Genomic DNA, 11,487 nt, shown 5'->3' with positions numbered 1-11,487 from the left:
TCAACTTTTATTGAAGAGTATTACCTGAAATTAACAATTTAACAATAACTTTTCAATTTTGTTTCAGGTATTTAGCAACTGGCAGTTATTTTGCTGACGTAAATAATAATAACAATGTAAATTGACATCGTTAAAAAAACTGTATATGTTATTTGGAATAAGTTAAAAGACAGAGTAATGAAAAAACCTTCAACAGAAGAGTGGATAGAAATTGCAAGAGGATTCGAAAAATATACAAATTTTCCTTATTGCATTGGAGCAATTGATGGCAAACATATTAGAATTATAAAACCTTTAGATCCCGTCTCTTTGTTCTACAATTATAAACATTTTTTCGACTGAGCTGCTTGTTGTGTGTGATGCAAATTATTATTTTATCTGAATAGATGTTGGAGCATGTGGGAAGGGCAATGATTCAACGATTTTTAAAAACTCACGGAAAAATCTTTGAACGTTCCGGGACCAAAACCAGTATCAGAAATTCGTACAACACGTTTACCTCATGTTATAGTTGGAGATGAGGCATTTAGCTTATCAGAAAATATTATGCGACCATTTTGCGGCAAGAATTTTATCAAAGAAAAGCGAATATTTAATTACCGCCTCTCTTTACGTTATTTTGAGTGTTGTTTTGGAATTCTGGTAAACAAATGGCGACTATTTCACAAACCACTCAATGTACATATTGAATTTGCGCAAAACATAATTAAAGCTTGTTGTGTTCTTCGCAATTACGTCAGGTTAAGAGATGGATACAGATACGAAGACACATTGTTCGAAACAGCTCTAGATGGTCTGAGTACAACTACAATTCGACCTGGTGTAAGGTCTCGAAACACGAGGGACATATTCGCTGATTATTTCATGAAGGAAGGTCGACTGCCGTGGCAAGACAAAATGATCTAATTTTCTTTGTTTGTTACTAATCAATAAAATAATAATAATTACTTACCTAAATCTTTCTTTTTTTCCTCGAAGTGTTCTTTATCAGAAAATATTAACGACAATTATTCCCAAGACCTACGTTTTAAAATCCTATTGGCATAATCAGGTGATTCCAAATCCCATAACGCCGGTCTTTTTTCTATTTCGTCTATAAACAATTCCGTGTCAAAATTTTGGCGCTCCATTTCCCTCGATATGTGCACTCGCTCTAGAGTTCGCGCGTTAACTGAACGCAACAAGGCGTCCCTAGTACCTCGACTTGCGCGCAATACGCGCGACTCAAGCTCGAGTCGAGAGTCTTGCGTAGTGCACGCGATTTACGCGCGTATTTTGAATTCGCGCGATGCTTGTGGACGCGATGTATTTATGTCTAGCACCTCGACAACGCGCGTATGAATTCGCACGATTTGATTCGCCCCTTCTGGACAAGGTCTAAGAGACATTCACAGGATAACGTGCTTAGTCGACGCCGGGTACCGATGTTCTAACGAAATGGCATCTTTTGGCCCACTTATCACAACGAGCGTCGCGTCGCCGCGACTATATCAACGGTCTTCATTGGTTATGCTACAGCTACTAAGTGGCGGGATTTTTTAAATTAAAATTGTCGGCAGACTAATGACCTAAAATGCGTTCTCTCAATTTTAAATATGAATTTTGACTTAACTAGCATATATAGCTTATACCTAGTATAGCATATAAAAAATATGTTTATGAATCAGGAAATTTCCCCGGCAGGAAATATGACTTTTTAGGGTAAAATATTTTTTTTTCGTATTTATTTTACAAATTACTTTCCTGAAAGTTAAATCACACATGGGTTTATATTAATATATTAAATAAAAATATTTGAAGTGGAAAGCAGCTTTCATTATCTTCTAAGTATGTAAAAATTATTTACGGGCTATTAGCAAAACATTAACCCAAAACCGTTATTTGAATTTTGAGTATCGTCGAAATTCTATGTGTAATGAGGTTTAAATTACAATCAAACCATTACATCGGCTCTGTTATTTCACGCTAATTATAAAACAGTAAATTTCCAAAAGGCGTGACGCATATTATACCTTATATTATAGATCATCTTTGTTGATTGATATTATGAAACTTTTTGTGTTTTTATTTTTTGTTTGTTCATCCTTGTGTAAGTATTGAATTATTATTGTATAAACAATTTAATCGATAGTTGCAGGAAATACAAAGAGAAGCATAAATAGGATACATAATAGCTTTAAGGGTAAATGTATATACTTCTATTATAAAGTCCCAGCCACTGTTCAGGCATTATCTATAAATAAATTTAAATGTTTTATAAAAAAATGGCTCTGTCGTAAATCCTATTACTCCACAGCTGAATATCTAAATGATCGGACAGCCTGGGACTAGATTGTGATTATTTTATAGCGATAGAAATGACTGTACACTATTGTATAATTTTATTAAAAAGAGCGCAAAAAAAGAATGCTGGGAAATTTTCTTACGCCGCACAGAGGAGTATTGGGCATTAAAACTTGCCCAAAAATGTTTTACATTTCGAACTTCCATTAATTGTGTTTATTTCGTATAGAAAGGGTTAATGCGTGAAAATAAAGACATATTGCATAAAAAACATTTATTCTTCACCATTTTTACACATTTATATTTGTCAAATCACTCTCTAAAAGCAAATTTAGCACGTCTAAATACAAAGATTTATTTTTGCTGCTTCTGCTACTTCTCATGCCCGTTATCAATGGGTCTAAAGTTAGCAGAAGCCTATGTAGTACATCCAAGTTGTAATTTGCCCGGGAAAACTTTCTCGAGTAATTCAATCTATATAGTCGTATATGCTTGTTTCGTGCTTCTGCGGCTTCTTTTGAAAGTTGTCCTATTGGAAGAATAGCTTCTTGTATTACTTCAGCTCCATGTCGAAGCACCTTATGTAGTGTGGGTGACATTGGGTAAAACTCGTATAAGGATACATATAAAGTCGCAGTTTCATTACAGTATTTTTGAAATTCTTCGATGTTTATTTTGCAGCCGCAATAAAGCATGTCCAAAATAACTTTAGCCTATAAATTAAGTTTTTATCGACTCCCGTTATATCACCAGCTACTTCGTGGTCATCGAAAAATCTGCGACTGGTATTACCATCATTGGTGTTACCGAAATTTGCCTTTGGAATGTCCACCAAGAGTTTTCTTTGAATTGATCTTGAATCTTTTTTTTCGTATCTGCTACCACTTTTTTCTCTTCTTGCGAAAGTCGGACATTCCATTTCCTTATAGGAAGTCTATATGCCACATGCAATGTAGTTTCAAAGAAACGTATGCGATCATGTAACAATGAGAGACCGAATTTAAAATTTTCCTTTTTCGATGGCCTTTTCTTGGACACATTGTTGAACTCTGTAGAAGTTGCGTCGCAAATGTAGCATCTCATTGTAGATTTTGTATGCGTAGCGACATTACAAACCTTGCCGTCACTCATTGTAAATAACATTTGATGTTTCACAGATATATTAGGTTGTTCTATTTTAGTGCTAGAAAGTGCTTCAATTTGTGCTGTGATCTGGCATATCCTCATTCGTTATATCTATAGTTTCCTTGACGAATCGGATTCTTATAGTTCGACAGTATCGTGGTGAGGATGGTGTTGGGTTTTGCTACAGTATTTTGTTATTCGGTCCATAAACCAATTGAAGAGGAACAATAGAGCTTTGAAAAATATTGGCATCGGAAGCAGCTTCATTTTCGAACTTCATTTTATACTGCATCTGCTGTGATGGGTCACAACCCCACTTGCTTATCAAAGTTAAAGATTGTTTTTCATCGTCATTTAAATGCTCCACAGCTTCGCCGAGATGTAAAATCAATCGATTTGCAGTGTGATCCATTAAATTTTGCATTTTTATTTCAGCGCACGTTTCAGTAACGCGATGAATTACTGGGTAGCATTATTTTTTTAATTTTTGTAGTATAGCACGGGAAAAAGATTTTGTTAGTTTCTCGTATGCGCTCATATTGTACTTTCGTGAAACCTGCTTCAGTGAACATGGATAAGGCTTTTATAAGGTGACAAACGGCGAGGTTGATTTTTTAATACTTTTTTCCATTGCCATAGCATATTTTCTAGCTCTTCGGGGGCTATTTGTAAGATCTTTTACGGTTTGAGAAGCATCAACTTTGCCAATCTTCCTTAACTTCATTTGCGTGGCATAGGTTAATTCCTCTAGGTCTTTTGATCGAAGGTCTTTCGTTTGTGTCTCTTACTCCTTTCGCTAGAATCCCCAAAACATTTCTGAGGGCGACCAGGGCTTACTCCTATAACAATAACAAAAGGCTTCCATGTAATATTGATTATTAGTAGTACCAAGTCAAGTCAAGAACTCATTAGGTAACAAAAGAGGGTAGCAGGAAAGAATTACTTAGCTACCTGAGGGACCATATTCTTGGAAATTATTATTGTTTTGACTTATGACAATCTTTTTCATGTATGACCGCAACTTTGCGATCTGTTTAATGATGTCGTCAATCCTTGTATCACCTTCGGGATAGGAACTTAAAAGTTCTTGTTCCATATGCTTCAATTTTCCGTCAAATGTTGGTTCATTAGAGCCTTGGATAATGGTATATAACTCATTCCGAGTCATAAACTTCAATCCCGAAGTACCGAGTGGTGCCATAATAAACAGCCCTGGCGTCCGCATATTGTGCAATTTGCACTTTCTGAGGCTTCGGGAGTCACTCGTGAAGAGTGAGACTCTTTACACCCCTCCTTGTCTTGTCACAGAACTGAGCCCTGAGGCACTCCCGACCTGATGGCCGTGGATCACGTACCTTCTACTCGATAGCGGAAGCTTCGATCGCTAGGGCGGGGGCATTCGGCAGTGCCGTGGCTTCCCAGGCACTTGACACACCTCGGGGTGTGTTCGCGCTGAGTACCCGTACATTTGACGCCGGTGGCACTGACCGAGCATTTTATTCTTATATGGCACCTCGGCACGTACGCCCTGTAAGGAGCATACGGCCTTAATGCCGAAAATGGCCTTTCCCTCCTTGGTGAGGTCCAGGATGACGATCACCAGGTTCATTGGCCTCTTGGACACGTGTCTACGCATGCGGTGTACCTCTTGCACAGGAAAGCCCTGTGCCTTGAGGTCTTCAAGGACGTCTGCTGTGTCCAGTTCCTTGGGCGCATTTCGGAGGACTACCCTTAGTCGCTTCTCCTCCGGGAGATTGTAAGTGTGGAAGCCCACACATATCTCGGAGGAGAGAGGTTAGGGTGCCGTGATCCGCTGCCTCCCTAGTCTCCACCTTTATTAATGATGGATACGCTCTCGCTGAGTAGGAGAGCGATTTCGAGATTTTATTTTAATGGCCATCCAGCGCGCCCTGTCTCCTATAAAGCTGGGCGAGGAACGTTTTTGGCCCACTGGCTTGGCAACGGGAGTAGAAAAGGAAGCGGCAGCGAGCCGCTATGCCGGTGGCGTCGTGACGCCGGCGAAGAAGAAGGCGATACGTGTCCGCGCTTTTTCTTTTTACGGTTGACGACTTCTCAGAAGCTGTCATCATCTCCTTCCCATCATTCCGCTGGTGCCGAAGTGGACGCGCGGTCTTCGGAGGCGGCCCGGGCGCTATCACGTGGCACCTCTAGTTCCATGTCAGACTCCGGGTCGGACATGAAGATACCGTATCTCCTTTCCGGTTGGAGTACCAATTTGGAGCCAATTCAGTTTATTAGAACATTGAATCCCCGCTGCCCGACGCAGAGGGGAGATACAATTATAATAAAAACAACAACACGCGAGTCCTTAACAACGAACTATATTAAATATATGAATAAGTATTTATTAATAAGACGCGACGGGGGCGTGCCCTGATGGGCCGTTACACGAGTATAATAATAATAATATAATAATATAATAATTTATTTCTCTTAAAATCATAGTTTACAGCAGCTAGTGGCCGGAGTCACCTTTTAAGCAAATAATGCCTGTACCAGGTGTCTCCGCTCTTCCAATTCAGCAATGTGTTATATTTAACAAAAGTTTTATTGACATGGTGCTGAAATAATAATAAAGTTATGAAATGAATATAAATTTAAAAAGGTTATGAAATGAATATAAATTAACAATTTAAATATTTGGAAAGTTACTTTTGAACACCTTAACAATTACAGCGACAAAGATTTACAATTACGATTTTTAATTCTTATCGAACATGTAAGTCACTTTTTATTATTATAAACCTAAATGATAAATATGTGTAACTATGTGTGAGTGTGTGTGTGCGTGCGATACTGTGTGTTTTTGTGAGTGTTGTGTGCGTGTATATATGTTAAGTGCGTGTGGAATATTTTCTGTCTGATCTATGTAAACATTGGATAAGTTATTATACTCTGTACATTATTTAAGTTGTTTAACGAGTGACTGCAAAGCGCTGAAAATAACAAAAGTAGAGTAATAATATTAAGATTACTACTAAGACTTAGCTCTTATCCTGCGCCGACGGCTGTCTTTGCTGATGCCGAACTTCGGTGCAATCAGGACCGACCTCCGGAGAGCGACACTAACACCAGAACTGCAAAACACAAACACACAATTAACGTGCGGTATCACTATTACAAACAAAACACTTGATAATAAACGCTCGAGGTTCCGCGAAGGGACCGAACAGGTGCAGGACTCTAGGAATCCCGAACAATAGAGTGCGATAACAATGACTCGCCCGTGGCCTGAACAGGTAGTGCAAGACGCAGGTAATAAAATATTCGAATAAGGACAGATAACGGAGCACAGGTGTGCTCGGTTTGGCTGCCTGAATCGAACTGTTTTAAAGAACCGTGAAATCAGAGCGTTTCGAAGAATCACACGACCACTTTAAGCGAACTGTAACTTCCGAATGACCGCGCGGCGCACTGTTTTGCCCAGGCGCTTTGCGCGTCCGCTATAGTTTGACGTAAGTACTTACCTCCCAGAAGCAAAACACTAAGATAAGGATTACAAATAAATTAAAAAACCGTTTCTGGCCAACTTTCAGTGTCTAATACTCCTCTGTGCGCCGCTTCTTCTCTCTCAGGGCGTCATTTGTTTCCGAAGCGGTAGTAGTATCTAGTATATAAGAAATGACATCAAAAAGAATTCTAAAGGAATCAATTTTGAGAAAATAAATGCCTTTTATGCCTTTTAATATGTGTTACAAGTAATCTGTATAATCCGGTATTGTATAGAATACCGAAACCCCTATCCCCTACACACACAGTAGTCCAGCCAGTAAGGACTCGAGACCGAGCAGTGACGCACGTGTTAGCTTTGTTGTCACCTACCTCACAGATCCGACCGATATTTTAAATGCCGGCCAATTGCAAGTCGGACTAGCAGCAAGTAACATAATATAAAAGTTATATAGAAAGGAACATGATATAAAATTATTTAAATGGAAGAAGCAAAACATCTTTGCTAAAAATCATACAGTGCAAATGAGCTCTCATGTTTATACGTTTAAATAAAAACTACTCACTATAACTCGTCCAAACCAATTTTCGGTGGAAGTTTGCCTGCATGTACATCATATATATTTTTTAGTTTTATCATTCTCTGAATTCTCTGATTTGAAGCACATGAGTCAATATTGTGGAAAAGGTAATGTTAAACCATGCCGTTAATTCCTGGGTAGTATGGCTCGGATTCCACTATCACTTTCAATTCAATGTTAGTCTTCAAATCAAAGGTTCCATCACGAAAGCGTTTAAACGAAAATCGCACGGTGCATTCATTAGCCCCCTCTCCAAACGCAACATTGATATTGCGAGCTGCTTATGCCGTCATTATCGAAGAAGATTTAGTCGATAATCGAATGTTGCACATTTTTTAAAAGAAGGACTACATAGATATCATTTGAAAAAAGTTTCATTCAAAAATCTCAAACCATGAAGGTTCTATGTCAATTCGAAGTACCTATTACAATAAAACGGCAATATCATACTTTAACCCCTATAATTTACTTTGTAGATTGTTTAACGTCGGCCAGAAAATTAAAAAACAATGAATGGAGAAGGTCGCTTATATCTTCAAAAGCTTTAAGAGCTTTGAGACCCGGCGCCGCAGCTAAACGGCGAATTGTTCATTTCGGAAGATTGCCTTCAGTTTTTTGACCAGAAATATGTCAGTGGTGAATATAATGTAAGAATTCTCGTGTTATCTAAAAGAAGCCTAATAAAGATATAAAATTCAAATCAATTTGAGTTTTACTTTGAGTCGTAACAACACATACATATTTAGGTTTAATCAAGATGAAGACAATAATAAACTACATTTTTTTTTCCTCTATTCAACGTCCATTGATTGTTTTTTCCATGTCTCTTTTTTTATCTGTCGTGATACTTCTTCATTGCTTGAGCCCCCCTAGTAATTGCTTGTGGGGCTCAAGAATTCTTAAATTCAATAATTCCTTATCCTTATTTTCGCACATTGTCCGAACAAGAGATGAAGTCCAATTTTGAAGAACTATACAGACCGCGCCTTCAGACAATCAAAACAATAAAATCGCTAACTTAGACGCGTGTTGAATGTTTTTTTTTAATGAAAATAAGGGACGAGACAAGCAAGACGTTCAGTTGATGATAATAGATGCTCCCTGTCCATTACAATGCAGTGCCGCTCAGGATTCTTGAAAAACCCCAAAAATTCTGATGATGATATAACATGGTTCATTGCAAGAGGTATTCCCTTTTGTCTTATAAATTAATTTAAATTATTTGGAATAATTTCCAAGTTTTATTTTTATTGTCAATGTCAAATTTAGACTGCTCAATAGAAGCACAGTGATACACCAAGTTTTTGGCTGATTGTATAAAATAATATGATAGCGATATAGCTAATTGTTGTTTTAAATATATTGGAATAATATGTCTCATAGAGAAATTAGGTCTAATATAATTATTTATATCAATCAAGTGGAATTTATTTCTATTATTGCATATCAACATGTCAAGTGATAAATTCAATTGATATCTGATATCATTTTCAGATTGTGACAATCTGTGACCGTAGGGGAAAGTAAACAAAACAACATTCTTTATGTTTAGAAAATCTAAACACTCAAACTGTTTGATTAGCTGTGTTCTGTTTGTTTTTCATCTGTTTCCAATTAATAACATTAAGGTAGTGTCAGGGGTGAAGTTAATTTTAGATAGCCTTTGCACAATCTGTGAAAAGGTTAGTCCTGGTAAACAATAATTTGTTACTGTCTGTCCCATCTCGCTTGAAATAAACCGGCCCATACCTTTACCTAAGTTATCACTAAACATTACAATTTTGCTATTCACATTATTTGGTTTAAAGGAACTGATAGACTTAGTATTAGATGAGCTTGTGTTTTGTTTATATCTGTGTGAAGGTAATTGCTGATTAGCAAGAGGCTCACAAGTGGGCTCAGATTTCTTCTCTAAGTTATAGGAAACACATTTATGGTGTCTTGTCAAGGACTCCTTGTTTATAAGAATTTCATCTAAAGTCAGTACTTGATCCATCACTTGTTTGTTTGTAACATTGTATCTGTTATTCATTGTTTGCAATGATTTCTGTAGATTTAGGATTTCATTATTTATATCTGATTCATATTTTAATTGGTTGTTTTGAATTGTTAATGAGTATAAATTTAATTGATTAATTAGATCTATTCTTTCTTTACAAAATTTTACATTTTTGTTCACTAATTTTTGCTTATTTATTAATTTATTTGTCTTTTTTGTGTATTTATTTATTTTAATATACTTTCTCAGCTTGCTTCTGCTACATTTAATTCTCTTAACCTCTTTAAATGAATTCAGGTGACTATTGTGACTTGTGAGGTTAATTATTAAACTATTGTTGGAATTAGTCTTAGCAGAAACAACGTCAGGAGCGCTACAGACCCACTCATCAAATAAACTTTGGTTATGTTAGGGAGTCAAATTGGATTTATAGATCTGAAAATTACTGATTTCATTTTTAGCATCGTGCAATTCAATTTCTAACTCAGTGATGCGCTTCAGGGCCTCTTCATATGCATCACTGCAGTTCCCAAAACCTTCTAATATCATTTGAAGTTGGTCACGTTCACCAATAGCATTTGAACATTTCTCATCAAACTCAGCCATCTCGCTTTTCAACTGTCTATTCCTGGCTAGCATATCAATTAAGTTGTGTAGACTCTTTGCGAAGATCTCTTTCATAGTCTTTGATCCAAGGAGAGAAATAATGATCAAAACTGACGTCGTATCTTGTCGCCTTGAGCTGCGTTATCATTACAATCATCTTTTTTTTTTTGAGATTGCTCCAAAAGTTTTTGGTATATTTTTCATGGTTTGAAGCAAAAAGAAACCATCAATTAATAAGATATCTATTTGATCGGGTGAATGGTGCTCTAAATTTTTCTCCAAAGATTTCATCAAAGATGACTTCTGGGTTTTACAAATTGCCCCATTAATATGGCACATTGTATTGGAGTAATAGGATATGATAGAATTTTCTCCATATCTACTTTGTAATCTAAAGATATGCCGAGAATACGCCCAAAAAAGTCTCTTTGCATTCGTGTCTCTTCGACTTTACCACCCACTTTGTTTTTATTATTTTTTAGAATAATCCAATGTATAGTTTCCATAGGTGTTTTCTGAATACTTTTTCGAATCTGCTAATATTCGATTCACATTCAGAGATGAACGTTCAACGTGTAGCTTCACCATTTTTTTCAATATTAGGCAAAAAAAATTCGACGGGCTCCGACGCAGCTTTACCCGATGAAATATTGATTAATAGATCTTACGGAACTTGTGAGTCGAATGGATCAAAAGTGTCGATATTTTTTTGCAATTTCTTAGAATAATTTTTTATAGCATGATTGGTAAGTTCGACCGAAACGTCTTGCCCCTTCTACAGATCCAAATCATTATACACAGATCTAATTAATAAGACGGATGGTGCCAACTCTTATATTCTCCGAGGAGCAACCCGTCTTCGACTGGATTGCCACTCGGACATCGTCGGCAGTGACGGAGTCGTCCAGGCCCGAGATGCGCATCTCTGCGCATTTGGTGGGCCTGGCGACCCGCACTCCATCTGACTCCGCCAAAACACTCCGCAGTTTCTGGGCGAATGTGTCTGCATTCTTCGTGCCATCGGCCCCGGGAAACTCGAGGACACGAGCCCCTCTCTGAGCGAGGCGCAGGCGTGCACGCTGTAGTCGGACCGACTGCTGGAGGCTCCTCCAAAATATGACGACGAACTTCCGCTCGTTTCTGTCAAATTCTTCTTCTCTGCTAAATTGTTTTTGTTTTTATTTTGTGATTGCTTCATTTTTGTACCCACGAGTGGGGGAGAAATTAAAGTATACCTGGGCAAGCGTATTTTTATGCCCAACCGAGGGGTCCGCAGGTGGCTCAGCTGGGAGTGCGCTTGTGACTGAACTACCCATCAGCCATGCATCCCCTGGCCACGCACCAGAGCACGGGATTCGGGGTAATTTTTTAAAGAGGTTTTCTTCCTCACTGTCTGGGCGGCTAAGCCAAGACGGACTTCCC

At 37.8% G+C, this 11,487-nt stretch overlaps 1 long non-coding RNA gene across 1 annotated transcript; it reads left to right on the top strand.

Moving 5' to 3' along the window:
- Positions 1 to 1,978: 1,978 nt before the first annotated feature.
- LOC126973657 (uncharacterized) lies at positions 1,979 to 8,164 on the top strand. Its single transcript, XR_007731400.1, has 2 exons — positions 1,979 to 2,089; positions 7,937 to 8,164. It is a non-coding gene; the product is annotated as an uncharacterized LOC126973657 (long non-coding RNA).
- Positions 8,165 to 11,487: the final 3,323 nt, after the last annotated feature.

This window comes from Leptidea sinapis, chromosome 29 (genome assembly GCF_905404315.1).
Source record: "Leptidea sinapis chromosome 29, ilLepSina1.1, whole genome shotgun sequence".
In the NCBI taxonomy this organism is placed as follows: Eukaryota; Metazoa; Arthropoda; class Insecta; order Lepidoptera; family Pieridae; genus Leptidea; species Leptidea sinapis.
The sequence above is the reverse complement of the archived record's forward strand: the minus strand, read 5'-3'. Positions and strand labels throughout refer to the sequence as shown.